The sequence below is a fragment of the Vombatus ursinus genome, unplaced genomic scaffold (assembly GCF_900497805.2).
Source record: "Vombatus ursinus unplaced genomic scaffold, bare-nosed wombat genome assembly UNPS02013003.1, whole genome shotgun sequence".
NCBI lineage: Eukaryota > Metazoa > Chordata > Mammalia > Diprotodontia > Vombatidae > Vombatus > Vombatus ursinus.
The window spans coordinates 1-26,561 of NW_020952781.1; the positions used below are offsets into that span (position 1 = coordinate 1).

Genomic DNA, 26,561 nt, shown 5'->3' on the forward strand with positions numbered 1-26,561 from the left:
AGCACCCTGACAGGTACTGGGGAGGAGATAATGGCAAAAATGAAAACAGCTGATTATTTGGGTTTGAAGGAATGCTGGAGATCATTTAATCCAATCTAATAATTTTCAAAAGGAGGAAACTGAGGCCTAGAATCATTTAAATGATTTTGCCCAGAGTCACAGATATTAAATAGGTAAAGCAAGAACTAGAATATAGTTCTTCTGACCCCCAGGTCCAGGGCTTTTTCTACTCTCTCTCAATATTCCGGATTCATGTGCAGGTAGAAACTCTGACTAAGGAACCAATTTAATAATTATACGGAAAAAACAGGTGGCCAGAAAACTGGCAAAAGTAACAAGCTTGTTAACAAGAATATTCTTAGGTAGTAGATATACGTACCAGTGTACAAGACAGCCCTCACCTCTAAGCCGGCATTCATGAATGAACCTGATACTCTCTTTAAAATGTCTTGTCCTGGGCAGGGGAGAAAAAAAACAAGACAGGGAAGAAGTAAATCTCAATGTTTAATTAAGCAGCCTCAGAGTGAAAGAAATATCTAATTGAAGCTTTTTGTAAAATCTCAAATTCTGAGAAATGTGAACCAAGCTGCCCAGGTCTGAATCCATTCCTGTAAATGATAGCAATGGACATGTGGAACTCACAAGAAAGCCAGGGATTTTAGAAGGCCCTAAATGCTATTTTCCTGTTTTCCACTGAACAATGGATCCATGGTGTCCTTCCTGTTCACCCCAGGATCCCGAGCCAGAATCCATGACAAAGAATCCTGTGGATGAGCTCAACGCACCCTCACTGCCAAGCCTAAGGGTGACATATGATAACACAGACTAAGCGTGGCCATTCCTCTGTGCTGCTACAATTATCTATCTGGGAATAGGCATAGGGCTTAGCTCCCCATTCCTCAGCTCCCAAATTCCTAAGAATCAGTTTGTTGAGAGCTAGCAAGCTGTAACAGAAAGAGTATGTGACCCGGGGGCAGCTAGGTGGTGCAGTGCATAGAGCACCAGACCTGGAGTCAGGAGGACCTGAGCTCAAATCTGGCTTCAGACTAGATGAAGTCACTCAACCCCTACTGCCTTACCAAAAAAAGAGAGAGAATGAGACCTGGAGTCAGAGGTGATTGTTGTTGTTCAGTCTTTAGTTGTTTTTCAGTTGTGTTTGACTCTTTGTGATTGGATTTTCTTGGCAGAGATACTGGAGTGATTTGCCATTTCCTTCTCCAGCTCATTTTACAGATGAGGAAACTGAGGCAAAGAGGGTTAAATGAATTGCCCACGGTCACACAGCTAATAAAATCTGAGGCTGACATTCCACAAGCACTTATTAAGCACCTACTATGTGCCAGGCATTGAGTTGGGCAACTAGCCCTAGGGAAATAAACAATACCTGCCCTCAAAGAGCTTAAGTTCTAATGAGGGAAATAATATGCAAATAACTACTTATAGAAGAGATCTAAGTAATCTCTGAGGGAAGAAGTGAACAGCTGGGCCGATCAGGAAAGACCTCCCGCTGAAGATGGCCTTTGGGTGGAGTCTTAGAGGAAGTTAAGGGGTGGAGGTGAGGAAGAAGCACTCTCCAGGTATGGAGACCAGCCAATGAAAAGGCAGGGAGATGAGAGACAGAATGGCCTGTTCAAGGAATAGTCCACTCAGCAGAGAGTTCTAAGTAGAGCTAGAAAGACCAACCTTTGCCTCTCACTCAAATGCTCTCATTAACAGAGGCCTGGAAAATTATGCTTAGCTATTTGCAAAGTTATAAACATTAATCAGAGTATAGGAAAATGGCTGAACCTCTTTCCTTCTCAATGTGAACCACTACTTTAAAAGACAGCATTCTCTCAGACAGGAAAGAGGAATGCCTGCCTCCTTGTACCCTAGCTCCGGAATGAGCTAGAAAACATGGAAGGAACACAGAGCTGAGGAGCTCCCCTCCCCCTGCCTTCCCTACCCCTGGGCACCTCCCATGTACTCTGGGGCAGTACAGTGGTTACTGGGGAGGAACAGTGGAATTGGCATAAAGGGGCATGGGTTTGAATCCCAGTTCTATTTAATTTACTTCTTGGGAGAAGTCATTTTTCCTCCTGGAGCCTCAGTTTTCTCATCTGCAGCATTCAAGAGATTGGACCAGATGCTCTTTAAGGCTCCTGTTCAGAAAAGCCCCTACCACTCACCCTGTCCACCTCGTATCATCTCCCTCGTGCCCTCCTACCCCAAATCCCCAGGTCTGAGTGTCTTTCCCCTTCTTTGTGGTATACTTTTCTAGTAGAGGGGAGATCTGGGTCAATGATAAGGGGTATGTAAGAACACACCAAAAAAAAAAAAAACACACAAAAACAATCAACAAATGACAATCATCTAAGCAGAAATAAAAGGGCCTAAGGCCACACAGATGACAAGGCCACATTTAAAATTATACAGTCATCTCAAACACACCCATTACCATGTTCCTAAACGAGTCCCTACAAAATCTCAGTGAGCACCACCAAAATCTATGGCAGGGAGCAAGCATCTAAGTACAATGATGACGATGGCCTAATCCTTTTACCGAAACCTTAGACTGGGGACAATTTCTTACATCTGGTTCTTACACCTGCACTTCCCAACCACCCACACCATGAAACCCAGCTTCTAGCAGCTTATTTTTGGGTACTGTGTGTATTAAAGTCAAGGCCTCTCTCATATGTTGTGACCAAGGGGAGGTTGGGGGGGCAGGGAGGGGGGTCACAATCAACAAGGCAACATCTTCCTGCGTCAGTAACAAACTAAACTTGGCCAAGGCCAGAAATGAGAAAGCCTTTTAGAAAGACAAATCATAGGATCCCAGGCACATTAAAACTGGCAGGCCCTTGAGGAATCATCTTGCCAACCTCTTTGCTTTACAGATGAGGAAACTGAGGCCCAGAAAGGCAAAGTGATTTGCCCAAAGTACTATCAGTCAGCCCTCAAACTCAGGCCCAAACCCTATGCTCATTCCACCATCCCACTTAAGCCTACAGGTGGGTCTACCATGATGGATGAGAAAGTATTGTGACCAAGGCTACATGGTGGAGCTCTGAATCTTTTCCACTACTTGGCTGCAATATAAGGCAGCATTTGGGACCCCACAGTCAGGAACCTTTGCCAAGACTACTTGCTATATGGTTTCTCCAGACCTAATAAACAGGCAACAAACAGAAAATGTTAGGGAGGGAAATGTCCAACAAGTTCCTATGACTCACAAGGCATTAGACTATTTTAGCCTGACCAGGTACTACATTCCTAGAAATGCCTTTTCCAAGAAAATCAGGAGATGGGAAATCACGTTATGATTTTGGTGCAGACTTCTGTTGTTTGTGTGTCTTAGAGCAGGGTATTTCCAGGGAAGACTGTGACATAAGACCAAGCTATGGTCATTAAACCCCCCTCTCCTCCACCCTGGGAAAAACCCCAGACCTCAAATCATTATTATTACTGAATTCAAATTTGGAGCAGAAGCACAGACTGCCAGCACAATGCCTAAATGTAAGGTTCCCCTTTTCACCACTCACTTCATTGGCAGCCCACTTCTAGGGCAATGAGAAGTCGAGCATGAAAGAGGGCACCAGGTCCACTCCAAGGAAACGCCTCTTTCAGGCTCTACGGTAGCTACCCACACAAGTCCCACAGAGGGGAGAACGGAAACAATTATCTGGATAAATCTGGGTAAGACACACATAAACCTTCTGTCACTTAAATCTTTTTTTTTATTTTGTTTTTATTTTCTAAGATTATTTTCTGGTAAGATCAAAACTGGACTTTATGATAAAGACATAATTTAAGAGAGGGTTGACAAATCTGGCTTGCAAATAATTTTCAACATTTTTTGGTCAATTAAAATCATAAACTTTGGAATAAATTTGGCAAAAGTGTCCTCACTCTTCATTCTCTCTTCTATCTTGATATACATATACACATATAAGTATATAATGTACACACACACACATACCCCTAGTCTCTTTCCTGAAGGCCAGCTCTACATTACCAACTGCCTGGTCACCATTTTCAACAATATGTCCCCACCTGCATCTCAAGCTCATCACGTCCCAAACTGGACTCACTGTCTTCCCCACACCCACCCACCCCCACATATACCTTCCCCTCTTCTGAACTTCCCTATTTCTGCCCAGGAGAACACTACTATCTTTTCAGTCACCCAGGTTCACAACTTCCGAGCCAACCCCAGCTCTTTGCTCACCCTCACTCCAAGCATCCAATCAGGGGCTAAGTCTGGGATGCTTCCAGCCCCACAATATCTTTTCAATCACTTTTTTTACTGCTCCCATTTTGGCCCTTATTACCTCTCACTTGGATTACTAAAATAGCATCCTATCTTGTCTCCCTGATTCAAGTTTCTCCCCCCTCCAATCCATTTTTTTCATAACCACTAAAGGAATCTTCCAAAACTAGGGTATGACTGTGCAAATTAAACTTCAGTAGCTCCCAAGTCCTTTGCAACTTGGCTTCAACACACCTTCCCAGCATTCTAGATCACTTTGCTTTGTATACTTTCTGGTCCAGCCAAAGTGGTTTTCTTGCTGTTCCTATTAGTCAGCTAACAAGTACTTATTAAGCACATACAGTGAACCAGGCAACAAGCATTTATGAAGCACTTACTGTGTACCAGGCACCATGCTAAGTGCTAAGAATACAAATACAAGCAGAAAGATAGTTCCTACCCTCAAGGAGCTTACATTCTAATGAGGGAAGACAATACAAAAAAGGAAGTTGAAGTGGGGTGGGGGTACAGGGTAAGCCACAATAAAGTCCAGAGTGTGGTCTTGAGAGGAATGAGATATGGCTGGCCTGGCTGCCCTCCTTAAATGGAGGCTCTAGAAAAAGTCATTCAATCAGAGGGAGAGGCCCAAGGGGATGAAGGGCTGCCACTGTGTCCTTCATTCTCCCAGAGGACCAGTGACATCAGGAGGGGTGATGTCTTGACTTGCAAGTGAGTTGGATTTAAGTGAGGCAGGGCTGTGCAAAGTTATCAGCCACATTCCCTCTTCCAGGGTCATCGGGGTCCAGGGGCAAGACTTAGGTCAAGATGACAGGCGATGAGACCTTTCCTGATTCCCCCCCCCCCCCCCCAGCTGCTAGTGCTTACCAAATTACCCTGAACTTATTTTCTATACATTTATATATATATAAGTTGTACGCAATGTCTCTCCCTATAGAATATAATTTCCTTGAGGGTAAGGGCTGTTTCATTCTTTGTATTTGCATCCCTGGCACACAATAAATATTCCTCACTCACCTAAGCATTACCAACTCTTCTCCCTGCCTAGCCATCTTCTGCTGCAGGTTGCTCTCCCTATCTTTAGACTAAGAGAATGCAAGTACTTTTTATTTTTGGAGGGGGGGAGGGCAGCAGCAAGGCAACGGGGTTAAGTGACTTGCCCGGGGTCACACAGCTAGTAAGTGTCAAGTGTCTGGTCTGAGACCGGATTCGAACTCAGGTCCTCCTGACTCCAGGGCCAGTGCTCTATCCACTGCACCGCCTAGCTGCCTGGAGAATGCAAGCATTTCTTTCTATAATCAGTACATTTTCATAAAAGTTCAATATCAAAGAGCACGGACTAGGAAAAGCTATGACGATCCTGCCACCATTAGGCTCTGCTTCATTTAGACAGGTCTGTTTTCCCAAATCACGCCATACACTGTATTCCTGGCCCCTCTCTCTTCTGACCCACTAGCACAGAGTTTCAACACAGAGCTGGGGACAGCCCCTAAATGGCCTTGCCAAGCTTTGTGAGGGGCACTTAGCCTAGACTATGAGGCAAGCCACACCTATAAGTGAGACTAGAATCACACAGGGTTGAGAGCGGAAAGGGCCCTTCGAGGGTATTTAGTCCAGTGCTCTCCTTCCACACAGGAAAGAGGCACCAGGAGCAGCCCACTGACCGATATGGGGCCAGGCGACTCAGGAGTCCTTTAAACTCCGTCCAATTTGAGAGGAGAAGTGTGAAAGGATTTCAACATTTCACTTTGGAATTGAAAGGACTGATAGTTTGACGGCTCTCTTAATGCCTGGTGGTTGCTCAGACTGCCCCTCCCCCCCTTTTAAATCATGGTCATTCCCTTTCTTACCTTAGTTTTTTTTTTTTTTATTTTTATTGTGGACTTGACAATAACCAACAAACATGAACAGAAAAGAGAATTGTACAGGAAAATGTGCATACATCTGTTACTTACGGTTTGTTTTTTAAAGCATCCATTTAATTTAACATAATAATAACAAAACCACACTGTTTTTGTCTCTCTTTCTCAGCTTCCTTCTGCACTTTTCTCTGCATTTTTTTAAAATGTTTCATTTTCTTTCTTTTCCTCTTGTTTTGTGGCATTACTATCACTACCCACCAACTCTCCCTCCCCAAAACAGAAGAGCTCCCTCCCTCCCTCCTACCACTTCCACTTCTCTCTCCACCCCTTACCAGCCAATACAAACCTCCCTTATAACAAACATGAACAGGTAAACAAAATAAATCGACCCTTGACTACATCTGACAATGGATGCCTCCTCTGGGGGCACTAGGGAACACAGTAGATAGACTGCTGGGCCAGAAGTCAGGAAGACTCATCTTCCTAAATTCAAATCTTGCCTCAGACGCTTACTAGCTGTGTGACCCTGAGCAAGTCACTTAACCTTGCTTGCCTCAGTTTCCTCACCTGTAAAATGAGCTGGAGAAGGAAATGGCATACTACTCCAGTATCTGTGCCGAGAAAACCTCAAATGGGGTCAGGAAGAGTTGGACATGACTGAAACAATTGAACAACAACAAAGTCCACCAGTTCTTTCCCAAGGGGCAGGAGAGGCATACTTTACCATCAGTCCTCTGAAGTTACAATTTAACTTGCATTCACCAGAATTCCAAAGTCTTTCAATGTCGTTTAATCATTGTGTAAATAATTCTCCTTATTGCGCTTATTTGCTTGATAGCAGTTTCATTAAGTCTTCACAGGCGCCTCCACACTCCTCATTATTCACAGTTAAGGCACACTCATTTGCCACTATTGATTTGGCCATTCCCCAATCAACGGGCCTCCACTTCCCTTCCGGTTCTATTCTACTAACAATTCTGCTTTAAAAACACAGTGTGTGTATTCAACATAGGAACTCTTCCCTCTACTGCTGACCACTGTGAGGTACATTCATTTTAACATTTTCATTATTAACTTGGATAGACGGCACGCTCATCATATCTACAGATGATACACGGCAGAATGCTTTCCTGGGCATTGTTGTTGTTTGTCCCTCGGTTTCAGAAGAGGACTGATGACATCACAAGGTGATGTCTTGACTCGTGCAAGAACTGGATTTAAGTGAGGCAGAGTTGCACAAAGTTGTCAGCCTCACTCTCTCTTCTAGAGTCATCCAAGTCCAATGGGGCAAGACAAAAGTCAGGATGACTGGAAATGGCCCAGGAAGCGGTGAATGACCTTGGCATCTTGGATGTCTGACCAAGCTCTAAGCGCTCCACAGCACCTGCTAAAGACGCCTTCATGGCTGCTGGAACAAATTGTTCTCATCCGCCCATTCCCCTGCGGAGGTCTTCACATGCTTGGGGTAGATGCCCCTCTAACTCAATGACAGCTTTGAGGCCTATCAGTTACCCTCACCCTGGTTTAGCCCATCTGCTGAGATGGTTGTACCAAGGTTTGGCCGCAGCAAATACGAAAGCTTCTCGGAGCCACAGCTAAGAGTTGGGTGAAGGTGGACACCAAAGGTAAGTGAGGAGCCCTGAAAAGATCTCTGCAAGCCCTAGTCCTCCCTGGAACATGCCATATACCCCATACAAAAGGTACTATGCATTGAAGTGGAAGACACAAAGACAAATAAGACACAGTCCCTACCCTCATGGATTTCATAATCTAATTTTGTAGATAATAAATTAAATTCATCAGGTATGGAGGAAATATGCTGCCTTAGCAACCACTGTGAAATAATATTTTAAATATAATCTTTCTGTACTATTAGGACCCAAACCAAGGATGGAAAAAAAAAAAACCTGAAAAACTTAGAGACTTATTGAAGTCTGGTGCTAAATGTTTTAAGTACACTGAGGCTACAAACTTCATATTCTGAATTGAATCAAATTTCCTTAGGGTACAAGGGGGGCAAAATTCCCTTCCTAATATTTAGATATAAATCATTATGCAGCATGTATTTATGACATACTGGAGATATTCTGACATACATGAATGTAACTAATTAAATCTAATACTTGTGGCATAATAATAATGATGACAGTATTTATATATCACCCACTATGTGCTAGGCACTGTGTTAAATGCTTTACAAATATTATCTCATTTGATCCTCACAACAACCATGGAAAGTAGGTGCTATTACCATCCCTGTTTTATAGTTTAGGAAACTGAGGGAAACACAGGCTAAATGACTTGCCCAAGGTCACACAGCTTGTAAGTATCTGAGGCTGAATTTGAACTCTGGTCTTTCTGACTCTAGGCATAGCATTCTATCCACTGCACCACCTGGCTGAACAGAGCACTGCATCTGAAGCAAGGAAAAAAGACTTGAGTTCAAATCCTTTTTCAAATGCTTACTAGCTATGTGACCCTATGAAAAAACCGCCTAAATTGTGTCTCTTTCAGCTTTCAAATCTGTAAAATGGAGATAATAAAAGCATCTACCTTACAGGGATGGTATGAGAATCAAATGAAAATATACACACACATACCCACACACAGAGCATGCCATGTATGTTACATACCACATGTTTTATAACAAGTTTTAATATATGTGTGTATACATGTGTGTGCCACACATACACACACATATATAAACACTTTATAAACCTTAAAGCACTACTTGAATGTTAATAATTGTTATTACATTATAAATAAAACCTTTTCTTGTGTTGGAAAAAGAAAATATTTCTAAAACGTTCAATTCTCACCCCCTCCACCCCAATCTTTCCTACATCATGCAATAACACATCCAATCACTTTCACAACTGGCTAGTTGGAAGACGTAGCCTGTGAATCAGCCATCAATTCACTCTTTCCTTCCTCTCCTTAGCTATGAGGTGTTCCTGTAACATCTTCCTGCCTTATCCTCCCCTCCACCCCCCCCCCCAACTTGGGTTTATGAGGTTATTTAACTCTGAGAACTTGAACTTTCACATTTCCTGATTCTGAAGAACAAAATATTGGCAGAACAGAGGTAAAACTCTGAAGTCTTAATGTTATGTCATCAGGGGTTTCTGCATTTTAAGATGCTGGTAGGACTTGGGGAAATGACTGGGGACTAAGGCAAAGATACAGACTTAGATGACATTTAGATAATTAATCACCCTCCCCTGGCAGCAAATAACAGCTGAAGAACCAAGAAAAAGCAGCTAAAATACAACATTAAACAAATATCCAAAGGTCAAATTATGTCGCACCCAGTCTAATAACAATCTCCTTTGGCCTAAGGTTTGTTGGAATTCTGGGAGATGAAAAAAAGTTCAGGACAGAAGAAACGAGGGGACTATCGGATGACATTGAAAGCTGAAAGTCTTTACTCCTTCATCTCATTCCAACTTGAAAGCAGAGAGAGCAAGAGGACTTTGACATTTCATTTTGAGATTGGGATTGAAGAGACTGATAATGTGACAATGATGAAGAAAAATGAAGTCAGACTAAGGAATAGATGTCAACATGTCATAGTCTGTTGCATTGCTAATCGTTAGAAAGGTTATGTTGCTTCTCTGTCAAACACTCATGTGAAAGTTATTTATCAGCTTTTGTAAATATGCTTTAATGTGTTTATCATTATATATACTGCCAATGCTGCACGGATTACGCTAGTAATTACAAAGGGAACCAAGGTAATCATTCCATAGGGTCAGAGTCAACTGAGGACTACTGATCTATTATCAGCAGCTACCTGGTACAATGGATAGAGTGATGGACTTGGGAGTCAGAAAGACCTGACTTCCAATTCTGCCTCAGACCCCGACTAGCTCTGGGAAAGTCACATAACCTCTCAGTCTCAGTTACCTATTCTGTAAAATAGGGATAATAATAGTGCCTGCCTAGTAGGGTTGTTATGAGAATCAAATGAAACAACAGATGCAAATCTTAAAACACAGTATAATGCCAGTTGTGATTAGCATTAGCATTATTAACTGAAAACATAGATGGGTGTTATTCAGTCATTTCTGACTCTTCATGACCTCATCTGGGGTTTTCTTGGTAAAGATGCTGGAGTGGTTTGCCATTTCCTTCTCCAGCTCATTTTACAGATGAGGAAACATGGGTTAAGCGACTTGCTTAGGGTCACAAAGCTAGTAAATATGTGAGGCAGGATTAAAAAAAAATACAATAAAACTTTATTTTCAAATGTAAACAACATTCTTAGTTCATGGGGCCTACAATGATAGGTGGGCCACATCTGGCCTACAGGTCATAGTTGCTAACCCCTGACATAGACTATGAGAGTAAATATTTCCATAGGGTATAAAAAAAATTCAGTGTATTTCCTAAGCTATGCATTAACACTACCAGGCACATATATAGCAAAATAACAATAACAACAGTGATAAACTAAATTAAACTAGACTACAGCAATGTAAATGAAAAGATCAGCAAAAGGAAGGTGAACACCTGAATAAATGAAACAAATCAAAAAAAAGTCTCAGGGAGTAGATAATGAAACATAGCACCACCACCACCACACACACACACACACACACACACACACACACACACACACACACGGCAGAGGATGACTAGGACAGAATGTATACAATCAGAAGTGGTCATTCTCTTAGATGTTTTTACTTCATTGTTTTTCTTTGCCACAAGCGAAGAATCAAAGGGCAGTTGGTCGGGGTGAAAGACTGATGTCAAAAACAAAAAGCTTCAATAAATGTTTTAGAATTATCTTTTTTTTTAAAATGTCTTAAGAGTAGACTTTTAATACCAAACACAGTGTTGCTGGGATAGCTGCATAAATCCTCCTCTCATGGTCTGATGCATGAAGTCCACATCCAGCCCCAGGCCTGAAATCAGCCAAGTTGTCTTCAATGCCCTTCTCTGTTGCAAATGAGCTGCTCCTTCCAAGGTGCCTAGCACTCTCATAGAGGCCCCTGACGTCCCAGTACCTCACCTTCAGCTCCACCTTCTTGGGGGTATATTTGCTTCGAACTTCTCCATCTTTCCTTATCAAAAGTTTAAATGTCTCCTATCAACTAATTTATACTAAGTTGGGGGTAATTAATTATCGCTGTATGAGTATCTGCCTCCCAAGGTATTGTCATTCTAACAGGAAACAAAATTCATTTTTGTGTGTGTGTGTTAATTCTCATGTCCATAAAATTATTTTTTTATTTTTTTATTTTTAGTTTTCAACATTTACTTCCACAAAATTTTGAGTTCCAAATTTTCACCCCATCTCGCCCCTCCCCCCACCCCATGGCATGCATTCTGAATACCCCTTCCCCTAGTCTGCCTTCCCTGCTATCTCTCCCCCCCTTCCCCTTCTATTTTCCTATAGGGCAGGATAGATTTCTGTACCCCATTTCCTGTATTTCTTATTTCCCAGTTGCATGTGAAAACATTTTTTTTTTAAACATGTGTTTTTTAAACTTTGGGTTCCAAATTTTCTCCCTTCCTCCCTTCCCCACCCACTCTCATTGAAAAGGCAAGCAACTCAATACTGGCTATACATGTGCAGTTATGCAAAATACTTCCATAGTAGACATGCTGTGAAATATTAACTCTATTTCCCTTAATCTTATCCTGCCCCCCCATTTATTCTATTCTTTCTTTCCACCCTGTCCCTCCTCAGAAGCATTTGCTTCTGATTACCCCTTTCCCAATCTGCCCTCCTCTCTATCATCCTCCTACTCTCTTGTCCCCTTCCCCTCCTATTTTCCTGTAGGGTAAGACAGATTTCCATACTCAATTGAGTGTGTATGTTATACCCTCCTTAAGTCAAATCCTATGAGAATAAGATTCACTCATTTCCTCTCACCTTCCCCCGGTTCCCCTCCACTGCAAGAGCCTTTTCTTTTCTGGTTTGTTTTTTTTTTGTGAGACAATTTACCCCGTTCTACCTTTCCCTTTCTCCTTCTCCTAGTATAATCCTCTCTCACCCCTTAATTTTATTCTCCAGATATGACCCCTTCATCTTCAAATCACCCTGTGCCCTCTATCTATCTATCTATCCATCCATCTATCTATATATATGTACATACATATAATTTTTTCCCTCCAACTACCCTAATACTGACAAAGGTCTCAAGAGTTACAAATATCATCTTTCCATGCAGGAATGTAAACAGTTCAACCTTAATAAGTCTCTTATGATTTTCTCTTTCCTTTACCTCTTCATGTTCCACAAGAGTCTTGTATTGGAAAGTCAAATTTTCTATTCTGCTCTGGTCTTTTCATCAAGAATACTTGAAAGTCCTCTACTTCACTGAATGACCATTTTTTCCCCTGAAGAATTATACTCAGTTTTACTTGGCAGGTGATCCTTGGTTGTAATCCTATCTCTTTTGCCCTCTGGAATATTATATTCCATGCCCTGCAGTCCCTCAATTTAGAAGCAGCTAAATCTTGTGTTATCCTGATTGTGTTTCCACAATACTTGAATTGTTTCTTTCTGGCTGCTTGTAATATTTTCTCCTTGACCTGGGAACTCTGGCATTTGGTTACAATATTCCTAGGAGTTTTCCTTTGGGGATCTCTTTCAGGAGGAGAAGGGTGGATTCTTTCAATTTCTATTTTGCCCTCTGGTTCTAAAATATCAGGGCAGTTTTCCTTGATCATTTCTTGAAAGATGATGTCTAGGCTCTTTTTTTGATCATGGCTTTCAGATAGTCCAATAATTTTTAAATTCTCTCTCCTGGATCTATTTTCCAGATCAGTTGTTTTTCCAATGAGATAATTCACATTGTTTTCTAATTTTTTATTCTTTTGGATTTGTTTTACAGTGTCTTGATTTCTCATAAAGTCACTAGCTTCCAATTGCTCTATTCTAATTTTTAAGGAAGTATTTTCTTCAGTAAGCTTTTGGACTTCCTTTTCCATTTGTCCAATTTTGCTCTTTAGGGCATTCTTCTCTTCATTGGCTTTTTGGACCTCTTTTGCCATTTGGGTTAGGCTATTTTTTAAAGTGTTATTTTCTTCAGTATTTTTTTGGGTCTCCTTTAGCAAGCTGTTAACTTGCTTTTCATGATTTTCTTGCATCACTCTCATTTCTCTTCCCAGTTTTTCCTCTACTTCTCTTACTTGCTTCTCAAAATCCCTTTTGAGCTCTTCCAAGGCCTGGGACTGATTCATATTTTTCTTGGAGGTTTTGGATGTAGGAGCTTTGACTTTGTTTTCTTCTTCTGGTTATATGTTTTGATCTTCTTGGTCACCAAAGTAAGATAATACAGTCTGACTCTTTTTGCGCTGCTTGCTCATGATCCCACCCAATTACTTGAGTTTTAATCTCTTTGTTAAGGTAAGGGTCTGTTTCCAATGTGGAGAACATACTGTTCCAAGCTTTGGGGGTTTGTACAGCTGTTTTCAGAGATACTTCTAGGGACCTGAAAAGTGTCAATTCTTCCAAGGTGCTATGATAAGCGGCAAGGTGTTTCCTCTCCACCGCCACAACAAGCTCCACCGGGCCAGCACTCCTCCTTGCCCAGGACCACCCCCCTCAGAACTGTGACCCAGATCCAAGTATGGGCAAAGCAAGAGATTCCTGCCTCAGCCCTGGCAAAGAGATCCTTGCAATCCCCCTCTGATCAGCCACTCGATTCCCCCTCAGTCTGTGGGCCGAAAGCTCAGAAGCCAGCTGCTGTCTTGGGGGCGGCTGAGACCTAGCTTCTTCTCTCACCGCAGTCACAGACTTTTCCCACTGACCTTCTAAGTTGTCTTTGTGTGGGTTGAGAAGTCTGGAAACTGCCACAGCTGCCCGCAATTCAGTCCTCTGAGGCCTGCTCCAGGGCCGCTTGCGGCCTGCGCAACCACGCCGAACTGCGCTCTTCTCCCAGCCCGGCTCGATATACCTTTCCGATCAGCCATCCAGGTTGTCTTGGGCTGGAAATTTGTTTTACTCTGTTTTTTTGGTGGGTTCTACTGCTTTAGAATTTGTTAGAGCCATTTTTTGTAGGTATTTGGAGGGCTTTGGGGGAGAGCTCTAGCAAGTCACTGCTTTCCCTCTGCCATCTTGGCTCTGCCCCCGGGAAACCTAAAATTATCTTAATAACCTGTCTATAACAAGGAGAATGGAAACAGTGATAGAATTGTTGTTTTGTGCATTAAAGGCTACGGTTTGCGTGATTTCACTCTGATTACTAATGGCTTAAAAAATTCAAATTTTAACTAAGTGTCCTTTAATTTAACAAATGCATAATATGAAAAAGTCACCTTTTCTCCATTAGCTAAATTATGTTCTTTCCTTCCTCCCCAACTGAAACAGAAGACTATCTGTTTACACAAGATTTCAAAAGGAAAACAGTAAATCTTTTTGGTTGTACCAATCAGCTGTTGAGCTGCTCTCTGTGCACATCCTTCCTCCGCACAAACCGTACCCATCAGTGCTGCTATAAACCACACCATCTACTACAACTTGAGACCCTAATGTGAACTCTCACCCATCCATCATGGTGGAATTACGCAGGAAGGCAGGCGATCAGATACAGTGTGACTCGTTTAGATCACTGATGAGAGGGTGAATATGTATGGATAGGAAATGACTCACACCCAATAAAAGAACGAAATAGGATTATCAGGCTTTGCATGTGCTTATGTTTCAGGAACACAATTTGACAAATAGTGGATCTGAACCCATATAATAACAAACCAAATTCACACATTGGCCTTATATGTTCACCATCACTGAATGAACTGTCTCATATAAGTGAACTCTCCTGATGGTTGACTCGGGACCCCTACTTCAAGGCCTGAAATTTTTTAACTGTTTTTGATCAAAATCTTTCTAAAATGTATCACACACTCCCCTGCCTTATCGTAATGTTCTGAACAGAACTTTACCTTTTCCTGCTGACACAGATGCATCATAATGAGTGCCAAATTGCCAAGATGTGAGATAGTAATGCCCGTAGTAGTTCCTGAGATGGCTGCCTGACCTTCTAAGGTTCAGGCCACTTTACAGATGGGGATTCTGCCAAAGATTGCACAATGAAAATCAGAGAAATAGATTTAGGTTCATGAGCATGGCAGAATCTCTTGAGATTAGAGAAATACTAGCTGGCTAAAAATAGCCACCAAAAACATCGGCCAGAACACTGCTATGATCTTCAGAGAAACCCAGAGCTGTACTTCCTTCCGTACATAGCATGCTCTTTCAACCACTTCTGTTTCTCAGCACAGTTAGTTACCAGGGAAGTTCTGAAAACCTGCCTCTCTTCACTCCTTCCAAATCCGGGGCTTATGTGCATTGGGGATTGTTACTCTTGATCAATGATTGGACTGTTCCACAATGGCAGATGGTAGATAATAGGTTATCTTTCCTACCAAGAGTCAGTTAGGGGTGAAAATGAGCTGACGGGTCAAATTCTCCTACTTTCTCCTAACCTACCCACGTCTCCTTTCTGACTACAACGCAATCCTAGTCACTTTTCTCTTAAAAAAAAAAGTGTGTGTGTGTGTGTGTGTGTGTTGATAGAAATAGCACAGCATAGTGAATAGAGAGCTGGCTTTGGAGCTAGGAACCATCGCAGTTCTGTGACCCTGGGCAAGTCACTTACCTTCTCAATGCTCTAGGCAATCTCTAAGACTAAAAAGAAGGTAATCACTTGCACTGGTAAAGCGAATTATCCAGGAGATCCCTACAACCATCTTAGGTCTGATCCCTATCTCTACATATGTATATGTGTGTGCAGTACACACACACACACACACACACACACACACACACACACACTCTCCCTCTCTCTCTCTCACACGGCCAGCTTGGAGTATCCATGAGCTATTGTCCAATCTGTGGCTTCTCTATCCCCAGAGTTTCACTGAAAGAGTGAAATCAAAGTTGACTGACACGGAAGTACTTGATAATCTTCAGTAACCATTTGTATACACAGTGAAACATAGATATTGGAATATTAAAATTTATATAACTGCTATTGATATTATTAATACTTTAGATTCACATAATACCTTTTCCCCAAACAGGCTCAAATGCCTTATTTCATATGTCATCTCAATATCCCTGTGACCTGGACATGGGCAGGTGCTATAAACCCTATTTTAACAATGGAGAAACTGAGGCAGAGAAAAATGAAGTGGCTTACCTATGGTCAGGGAGCTGGAGAGAAAAAGAGAACTGGGGCCTGCCAGTTCTCGATATAAACAACTATTTACTGGACTCTCTGGGAGAAAACCAGTAACTTAAGATGAGCTTTTCCTTTAAGAACAATACACCAACTGAGTATCGTTACATGGTTGGGTTTGAATGTGTTGTTCATTTAAAAATAATCATCTCAAGTCTTCCACGGGGCAGTCAAGATGTAAGAGTACTCAACTAGTCACAAAGGTAATCACTTACACTGGTTCTAATCCCCACTTCAATGTGCTATCCAGCTGTGTGACCTCCACAAGTCACTTCACCTCAGCATCTTCTCCTGCAATAATAATGATACAACAGCAACAACAATAACCAACATTTATATAGCGCTTCATTTATAGATAAGGAAACTGAGGCAAAGAGAAGTTAATTGACTTGCCCAGGGTCACACAGCTACTAAGTGCCTGGGGCTGGATTTGAATTCAGGTCTTCCTGATTCCACTGGTAATGCTCTATCCACCTGCAACCTAAGAGAGTTTATTTGAATACTCTCTAAGATCCCCTCTGGCTTTACTAGATTGTAATTGCTCTGCATTTATTTATTTAGTTTTTAATATCACAAAGTAGCAAGAAAAACTTACAAGTTCTGAGAGGGCGAATCAGCAGCAGGAATACACAGGTACTTAAGTCCCTGTAGAATAAAACACAATATTGTTACCCCGACTGTAAAACATACAGAGACAGACAGACAGACAGACAGACAGACAGACACACACACACACACACACACACACACACACACACACGCACACACACACACACACTTTAAAGGAACCACTTACTCAGGTCAAAAAAAAAAACAAACAAAAAAAGAGAAGTTTTTCATAAGCATTTTGTTGCCAAGAAACAAACCAAATTAGTACTTTTGTTCATATTCCTGGTTATTTTCCATGCCTATAAAAACAAATGCTCCTACGCTATCATGTAAACATTCAAAATGGTTTTGGTTTTTTTTTGGTCAAATCTGCACCAAAAAGCAAAACGCTGAGTGGTTTCCAATTAGGTTATCAAAGCCCTTGGTGCCACTTTGCATTGTGTCCATCCCGTTTAAGATGCAAAATTACCAAAGAAAGGAAATGGTTAGCAAAAAGCTTTGAGCCTTAAACTAAAGGACTGTTGCTATGTTATACAGTTCTTTGCTAATGAGCATCACTTTTAACTGCTTCTACAATCAAAACTGCTTTTGCTTAATTTGTTAGCTTTTAAATATTTAGTTGTGCTTTTGGTACCAAATCAGTGATTCATTCAGAACTGTGCATTCTGAGGAAAAAGCCCCTTTGCTATTCCTGTTTCACTGTGATGCCCCTTTGAAGCCACACTGCACATCTCTGAGGGCAAGCGGGGACTACCCTGCTTCCTTCAGTGAGGTTTAAAGGGGCTCCTAAAATGAGTTCTGAACCTACAAAGTAAATGCCTGGGTTATCAAAGCCTCAGCTCCCATGGCTGTGTTCAGAAGATAGGGCTTTTGGAAACGTTGAAAAAGAGCCTTTAAAACCCTCAAAAGAAAAAACTATGCTGACTGATCTCTCAGACAGAACCGTGATGCCTCCCACATTGTAGACAATACAGAACAGAAAAGTTATGACCAAGAAATGGGAAAAGTTATCATCATGAAGTTACCGGGGTAACTCTGTATGAACAAAGAAAATACAAATGAGGCCCAACGGTTTGTGCCGTGGCCATGCTCACAGGTCTGGGAACGATTCCTGTCTCAGGAGAAAGAGGATGCTATACTCTAAAGTCCTATGCCTCAAGCACACGATGCTTGAAAACCAGATGTTCCAACAAGAAAGAGGCCAGTCCTCCATCCTTTGCATCAGGAGAATCCAACCATCGCCTCATACAATGACATTTCTCTATGATATTTAATTAGTGTTTGAGTCATATGCCAGCACCAACTCACCAGTAAGTCCTCAGACCAGGAGCAGAGAATCTGTGGCCTCCAGGTCCTCAAGTGGGGCAGGTTCCCCACCCCACACTGCCCCATCAGGTATTCTGTGCCACATTTTCCCCAGAGTATTCCTTCCAATCTGCATCTCCCCAATTTCGAGAAGTCAAGAAAAAATGTTTTCCCTGCACTATCATCCTTCCTCACACATTATTTCCTGCTTTACAACAGCAAACAGCTGCCAGCAGAGGCTTCCCCAGGGGTTTTATGAAGTTTAGTTTCATAGGAAATGTGTGTCTGAAATTCCAATGTACCTCCAATCCTATAGTGTGATACTAGGATAGTGAATTAGGGTCAGAGTAGCAGCCTCATTCTCCCAGACTCAAAATACTAAAGCCACAAACCTGAAACTTGAAAGGAAAGGAAATCTTGAATGAAAACATTACCTTTTAAACATTTGTTTTCTCTCTCCCTTCTTCTCTCTCAGAAACATGCAGGCATACAAACAATGATACCTTCCCCTGGTTTTCACTAGAGTGCCTCAATTAAAGGTATCTTGCTATAAACTTGAATGGCAGGGTAACAGGAATAATCTAATTAAAAATACTTTACGCTTCAGTTTCTGCATTAGATTTAAACACTCTGAGGAAAGCGGGGAAAGTTAATCAAGCAGCTATAGAATGTCTTCTTGGCCAAAGACCTAGCTCCCTATTAGAAGGAAGGATGATACAACTCATTTCTATCGGAAAAAACTAGCCTAGTTACCAAGGTGGACAAAATTTGGAGTCATGCTATTGGGGGTAACAATAGTATAATAATTATTGTCATAACATAGTAACAATAGTAATTACTATTAGTCATAATGTAGTATTTTACTTTTCACCATTTCTATGAGGTAGCTAGTATATTATTACTCCATTATTATCTCCACTTCTCCATATGAAATACTATACACAACACTTAGGACTGCTAAAAATTAAAGTTGAAAAAACTCCCCAAAGATTATCTACCCTCTTCCCTGCTCCCCAGGACCTTTGGGGAAGTCCAGTTTAATCAGCTCATTTGTACCAAATGGACTACTTCCAAGAGAAGCTGTGAAGGTTGTTGTTACCTGTCACAAGAATCTGGCTGTTAAGCCTGAAGATGTCTAATAAATAACATCTAGATAATTGTAACTATGCCCCTTCCCTGAATCCTGATAAAATTTAAAATCTGCCTTAATTTGGAGAGAGGAAGAGAAGAGGGAAAAGTTGAGGAGGGAAAGGGACAGCTCAAAGGATCCTACTTAGGAACATTCATTGTGAAACATCGCAATGAAGTGACAAGAATATGTAAGGAGGTTGGTTTCCTTTAGGTACTTTCAGTAGGAAAGAGGGTTGGGGTGGGGGAGAAAAAGACACCTGCATTCACAGCACCTGCCATACAAGAGGAATGTCTTATACTTGTTCAAAGTTTTTTTTTCCGTTTGCAAAGACTTTCTCAAAAATTATTTCATTTGTTCCTCATCACTCCTCTGAGACGGACAGGCCAGGTATTCTGATGCCCATTTTACAGCTGGGTAAGTGAGAGTTTGAAGAGGGTAAGCTAAGTTTGAAGAGGTCACACAGCTAATAATCAATCAACAATGCATTTATTAAGCACCTAGGTATTGGGGATATAAATTTTTAAAAATCAACTATTCTCAACAAGTTTATATTCTATAGTAAGTAGCATAGCTGGGACAAGAACCCCACAAATTCTGAGTCTTCTTTCAATGCTTTCTGCTTTAAGGCAGGGAATACCCCATGTTTAATCACAACTGAATAGCCAAGATCAGGCTAGTAACAGGTGCTATCACACACCCCATCCACCTACAACTTTATGATATTTCAAGTGGTGATCTTGGGGAAGGTGGAATGATGGAGTTTGAACCTATACCCTCTGTCAAAATGAAAGAGCCAGAATTCACCCAGTATCAGGCAAAGAATAGATATTCTGAGTACTATGCTGGGGGGACCCTGTCTTTCCTGTGCACAAATAGGACACATATAAGCAGCGCCATGGGAGGATTCACATAGGAACAAAACATAAAGGAGAAGGGAGTCAGAACTACCCACATTTGAGTCACTGCTTATGGCCTAAGAATGCCCATTTAGCCTGGCTTAGTCATTAAATCACACCCTCCCAAAGTCAACCCCTTTAAGGCTGTAGACTATACCAGCCCTGGTGTTACTGGGCAGGGGGATTGGTGAGGGAGGAAAAAGTCCACATTAGCTACTCATTTCTGAAATTTTGGACCCAGCAGTTAATGGCTAATTCAGAAAGGGCAAACATAGAAAACAGTAAAGATTCTGTTAATCTTGTTATGAGGGAAAGGAAAAAAGAAACTGACTTCTGAATTTTTTTATATTAATAGGAATTTAGATTAGATTTTTCATTTACTAAGCCTGCTGAAGGCCAATATTTTTAATGCTGGACGTCCAGTGCCTGCAATTCATAACCATCTAGAATCAAATCTGGCCAATTTATGAGCTGAATGTTGACACTTAAAAATCAGAAATTTTAAAATTATTATAAATTCTAGTATAATCCAAAAACTTCATAATCACCAAAAATTGAGAACTTTTTATACTTAAAAAAATCCTTTGTGTATTAGCCTTCTATTCAGTACACAGTGTTGGCATTTATTACTTCACATGATTTCAATGTTTTTTCCTTTTTTTTTTTAAAGAGGATGGATGTTTTTATTCTTTATTTTTCAGTTCCAAATTCTCTCTCTCTCTGACTCCCCATCCCTTACTCATTGAAAAGTAAAAAAATAAAAATAAAAAACCATTACAAATATGTATGGGCATGCACAACAAATTTCCACATTAGCCATGTTCTCTATACACACATAACTCACAACCCCCAAAAAAGGCCTCCCAAAAAGAGAGAGAAAATGTACTTCAGTCTACCCTACGAGTCCATCAGTTCTCTATATGGAGGCTGATAGCATGTTTTATCATAAATCACTTGGAATTGTGATAGATCAATGTGCTGATCAATGTTACTAAAGGTCTTTCAAAGCCGATTATCTTTACAATATTGCTGTTGCTGTGTATTGGTTCTGCTCACTTCACTTTGCATCAGTTCATATAAGTTGTCTCAGATTTCTTCTGATGCCATCCTCTTCATCATTTCTTACAGTATTACTCATCTTCCATCATATTCATATACCATAACTTTTTCAGCCATTCCCCAAGTGAGGGGCTTCCTCTTAGTTTCCAATTCTTTGCACTTACAAAGACAGCTGCTATAAATATCTTTGTAAATATGGGTATTTTTCCTTTTTCTTTGATCTCTTTGAGGTATAGATCTAGCAGTATTACTGGATCAAAGGGTATCTACAACTTAATTAATAGCTTTTGGGGCATCATTCCAAATTGCTTTCCAGAATAGTTAGTGTTCACAGCTCCAAAAAAAGTATATTAGTGAGGGGGCAACTAGGTGGCAGAGTGGATAAAGCACCGGCCCTGAAGTCAGGAAGACCTGCGTTCAAATCCAGCCTCCGACCAAACACTTGACACTTACTAGCTGTGTGACCTTGGGCAAGTCACTTAACCCCAACTGCCTAAAAATTAAAAAATAAATAAATAAATAAAGTATATTAGTGTGCCTGTTTTCCCATATCTCTTCCAGCATTTATCATCTTAGCCAATCTGAAAGATGTGAGGTGGTCCCTCAGAATTATCAATCAATTAATTAATTCTCACATGATTTCTAACACCAGCACACTGATATTTCTTCCACGAAACAAAATGAATGAGGAAGAAGAAGGGAGGCACTGGGAAATGTAAGTTATATAAAAGTAAAATACATCAATAAAGTTTTATTTTAGAAGAAACTAAAAGAAATCCTTGAGTAAAATGAAAATTCATTCCTGCCCTGCTCTGTTCTTCAGTGTTCTTGGCTTGAATGTTAAGGTTGATTCTAGATTTTCCATGTTCACTCAACCACAGACAAATCAGAAAGGAACTATGCTGTCCTTGTGATGACATACAAATAAAATATTACAGATACTTCCTTTCTTTCAACAGACAGAACTAGAAATAGTTCCAACTTGCTGTCTTGACAGTGCCAGGGTAATTGATGCAGAGGACTATGCTATATGAAATACTAGGAGTAGGAAGTGGAAATGAGAAGAAGGTATGAAAGAGTCTGTCCTTAGGAGCTCATAATCTACCTGGAGAGTGCCCATGTGATAGCCAAGGAACAACACAAAAGAATCCATCTCCAATAATGTTCATTAAGAAATAATTGGGGGCAGCAAGGTGGCACAGTGGATAGAGCACTGGCCCTGAAGTCAGGAGGACCTGAGTTCAAATCTGGCCTCAGACTCAACATTTGACACATACTAGCTGTGTGACCTTGGGCAAGTCACTTAACCCTGATTACCTCACTAAAAAAAAAAAGAAAAAAAAGAAATAATGGGACCCAGAACAGAGGGGTAATGAATTGCTATGTTGGATCAGTCATGCTTTCTGGAGCAGGTCAGCTCTGAGTCAGGTTTGGAAGGTAGCAATAGACATATATTAACAGAGAAAACAGTGGAAAGTGATTTACAGAAGGGCTTTTTCGAAATATTAAAGCAATTTCTAAGTCGATATTTTCAAAATTTCTAATTTTTTCAGTTTTCTGTTTCAAAAAACACAGTAACCACCAAAACTTAAGTTTTTTTTCTTTTCTCTGGCCCTGAAACTAAGAGCTACAGTTAAAACCATACAGTGAGAGCTTGAAAAAGCAGAGCAAGTATCCTGATTTCAAGGCAGTCAAGAAATGTAACTCTCGCTTGTTTCAAGTACAATTTCTGAAATTTACTGTCCTCAACTCTCTGTGATATCACTGCTAGTTAGGGAGCTATGAAAATATTGTTAGCACCAAGCAAAAGTCTTTCCAAGAGGCTAAAGGGACTTTCTAAAAATTAGAAAAAGAGAACATTTCCCCCAACTTACCTTTCTTCTATAACAGAGGCTCACAAAACAACAAAGACTCTATCAAGATGATTACAGATGAAGGTGACAACAAACACCTTCAGAAATAGCTCTAACAGCTTTAGCCTATGCTAGAAAGGAGGAAGCAATATCAAAGACCTGAGTGGAAATGTTAAGAGGAAGGACAATGAGTCCAAGGGGACAATACTGAGGAACTGTGTTCTAAAGAGCTGTGGATCATGCAGCTCCATGGAGAAGCTTTACCCCTTAGCATTGGATAACTCCACTTCATCATAACTGTGTCTCAATTTATACAGGAAGGCATTTTCTAGATAAAATGTGTATTTTAAAAAAAAAGTTTCATAAACTGAATCAAATTAGAAATGCAACAGAGGTCCACTTTTTCAAAAACACCTGAAGTGAACCTTCCTATAAGGTAAAGAAGCCTCCTCACCTCAACTTATTTGCTCTAAAAATTCGGATGTTTAAGTACTGAGTTTCCTTTAATAACAGAAAACAGGATGATACAACTCATTTCTCCCAGGGAGGGGGGCGGGGAACACACAACAAGTGGCGCTACCAATGAGGACAGAATTTGGAATCATTATATTGGGGGTAATAATAGCAATGATTATTTTTATTATTGTTAGAATATAGGGGCAGCTAGGTGGCCCAGTGGATAGAGCTCTGGCCCCGGATTCAGGAGGACCTGAGTTCAAATCTGGTCTCAGACACATAACACTTACTAGCTGTGTGACCTTGGGCAAGTCACTTAACCCCATTGCCTAGCCAAAAAAAAAAAAAAATTAGGAAAAAATTAGAATATAGTATTTTACTTTTCACCAATTCTGTGAGGTAGGTGGTGTATTATCATCTCCATTTTTTCAGATGAGGAAAGGGAAAGCATCATTATAAATTCTATATTATTTTTTCTCTCCCTCTTCCAAGAATCATTGCATGAAGATAAAGAGGATTGTTCAATTGTGCAAGTCACCACCACCTTTCAAAATCTAGTTCTCAAATAGATTTCCTTTATTTAAAAAGCACACGTGACTCCAATACCTTCAACACTTGTCAAATTTCTGAAACACTACCAATAATGACTTCCAAGAAATATGTGGGTACTCAATGTTGGGGGGTTGGGAGGATTGGTGGGGAGATTTAGCCCCTGGCTTGAATTTGTAAGCCCAGATGCAAATTACAAACCTCCAACACCGGTTGGCTTCTTTCAGGTTACTCAAAAAATGATGTGTATTTTACTTGTCACATCAACAGATGGAGGTCCAAGGACTTATTTTTGTTTAGGGTATTTCAATGAAAAAGCCAAAAGTAGGAGCAATCAGCATGCAGGGTTTCATCAAGTCGGTGAGGAGTTAATGAGAATCAGTGGAGGATGTCCAAACCAACCAGAGAAACACAACCGAAAACCCTCCTTCCCTACTGTCCTTTCGGTTAAGTTTCTGGATTGCAGTGCGGATATATTAATGACTCATGAAAACAGGGCCAGAGTTTCAACAATCAGTCCTGCTTGCCTGATTTTACAGAATTATTTCATGAGTTCTGTTCAATACACATAAGAAAGAAAACTGTAAAAGTTGAAATGGGAGCCTTATAGGAAAGCAAAAACAAAACAAAACAAAACAAAAAACAAAACAAAACCAAACAGAAAACAGTGAGGGGCTCAAGAACCAAATCAAGATGCCCCACTATACCCCAAACCAGAACTCTTTTCCAAGCATAAGTCTCATCTTACTGGCAGAAGAGGATTCTGAATACATGGTACAGTAATAGAACCACTGGAGTTTGTAGTCATGAGGGTAAGGGTTCCAATCTCAGCTTGGACAATTACTACCTCCTTGACCTTGGGCAAGTCACTACATCTCTAGGCCTCAGTTTCCTCATCTATAAAATAAAAAACGACCTCTGAAGTCCCCTATAGCTCTGAATCTATGATCCTATGAGCCCACAGGGCATCTAGGTGTGCAGTGAGTAGAGAAAGTGCCAGGCCTGGAGTCAGGCATCTTCCTGAGTTTAAAATCTGGCCTCAGACACTTACGAGATGTGTGACCCTGGGCACGTCACTTCACCCAGTTTCTTTCAGTTTCCTCAACTGTAAAATAAGCTGGAGAAGGAAATGGCAAACCACTCCAGTATCTTTGCCAAGAAAACCCCAAATGGGATCATGAAGAGTCACACATGACTGAAAAAAAAAGTAACATGAGCCTATTACTTCTTGGAAGCCATTACAGGTGCCATCCTCTACATCTCAACAGAGCTGGAGGAGATGCGGCAGGGGGAGTAAGGGAATTTCATTTTCAGGGTCTTTAATTTTTAGCCCCACAAACTGTTACCACTAGCAATCCCAAGTGCTACCCGACAAGATCACAAGAAGACAAGATGGGCATGTTTAGAACATGACAGGCAAACTACTGTGTAAAAATACCCTAATCTTGAATCTCTACAGGCTTTCATAGATGGTACAAAACAGAATGGCATGACCAAATAGAAATTAAGAATGGAAAAAGAAAGGGCAGATGATAGTAGGCAACAGTACTAAGTCAGTTAAGGGACAGCTACAACCTGGGAGCACTCAGATCACAAGTCACAAAAAGAGCTAATTTATATTTCACTCTGCTCCTTCTAAGATAGGAATCCCCAAGTTACAACTGGTGAAAACTCATTTAAATTACTCAGTCTACTTCACAAATAACAGCTGCTATTGAGGTGCCAAGGAGAAAAGTGATATCACCTATTAACTAAAATTGCAAAAATCCTAATTTACTTCTTGCAATTTACATTCTTTCACTCTTGACAATGCATCCCCACAAGAATGCAAAAGAGAGCTTAATGAAATAATTTGTTAGCATAGGAGACCTTTCTACCGAGAGTTGTGGGGAAGAATATTTCATATACATTCCTTCATCAGACTCCACACTGACTACGAAATTGGGATGGGTGCACTGCAGGGACGGTTAATCAATTGCATAAGATCTCCCATGAGTTAGTGGAAAAAGAACCCCAGTCAGTCCCAGGCTCTCTTTCTTTTGAACCACAGTCCCTTGAGCAAAGGTAATTATCGTCAGTCACCCTCCCTTCTTAGCAGATGATTCAATTCCTCTTAAAATACAGACACTGGGACATGAGGCCACTTAGCAGCAAGATGGACAACCCTGCTCCATCCATTATTTTTCGCATTAAACTTTGCTATTCACTAAATGAAATTCAGGACTTCAAAAGGGAAGGGCTTCACAAGGCAAATCTTTGTAAAGCCAGGGTGAGGGGCTGGAATTTCCCTGCTATACACAACTGAAGCTGACAGTCTACTTGGTAGAGGATAAATATTTAGGTGCTTGATTTTCTAACCCCCTTTCTGAGGTATACACACTTTGGAACCCAG

At 40.9% G+C, this 26,561-nt stretch overlaps 1 long non-coding RNA gene across 4 annotated transcripts in view; it reads right to left on the bottom strand.

The window, feature by feature from the left end:
• Positions 1-379: 379 nt before the first annotated feature.
• Positions 380-26,561, bottom strand: part of LOC114040360 — a 39,103-nt gene continuing 12,921 nt past the window's right edge. For 3 of the 4 annotated variants that reach the window (XR_003568767.1, XR_003568766.1, XR_003568768.1), the window contains exons 2-3: positions 16,906-16,955; positions 380-454 (exon numbers count right to left, since the gene is read on the bottom strand). This is a non-coding gene — a long non-coding RNA (uncharacterized LOC114040360). Of the gene's footprint in view, positions 455-16,905; positions 16,956-18,227; positions 19,067-26,561 lie in introns of those variants that run through there. The other variant, XR_003568769.1, reaches the window with a different exon arrangement.